Below are 713 nucleotides of genomic sequence, written 5' to 3' on the forward strand. Positions count from 1 at the left end.
AAGTTCAGGTTTGCATGAAGCTGGATGACAGCATGCCCAGGAGACTACAGGCCGTCATTAAGGCTAAGGGTTGCCCAACAAAGTATTGATAGTTGTGTAAACACTGTCATACTAACAGCTGTCTTAATTTTTGGTTGATTGTAATCCATTACCTTTCTATCAAAGTTATCTAACATTATCAAGGTGAATTTGTTTTGACACAGTTTAACTTGTTATATTTTATTACCATTTTCTAAACTATAGCGAATAAACTGTGATAATGTGAGAAATGTTGAAGGTGTCTGAATACATTTTGGTTTGACTGTATCTATTTGATAAATGAAGTTAACCAACTAACATACTCTTTTGGTTTTTGTACCCAATATTTAAAAAATGTACAAATGCAATAAAATATTGGTATCGGTACTCGGTATCGACAAGTACCAAAAATAAAAGTATCGGTATCGGGCGAGTACTGGAAAAAGTGGTATCGGTGCATCCCTAGTAATAAGTAGCCTAAATAAAATATGTTCTAGCTATTTATGCTATCCACTTGAGCGCGGAATAGGCTATAGCCTATAAAGCGCTCGTTTAGTATAGTTTAGTTTAAGTTAATTTAATAGTTTAATTAAATATAAACGTGCAATTACTAATGGCTTACATGAGCGACTATAATAGCCCTTTTAATAATAATAATAATAATAATAATAATAATAATACAAGGAAGGAATAAC

The sequence above is a fragment of the Sinocyclocheilus anshuiensis genome, unplaced genomic scaffold (genome assembly GCF_001515605.1).
Source record: "Sinocyclocheilus anshuiensis isolate Anshui unplaced genomic scaffold, SAMN03320099.WGS_v1.1 scaffold654, whole genome shotgun sequence".
Classification (NCBI taxonomy): Eukaryota; Metazoa; Chordata; class Actinopteri; order Cypriniformes; family Cyprinidae; genus Sinocyclocheilus; species Sinocyclocheilus anshuiensis.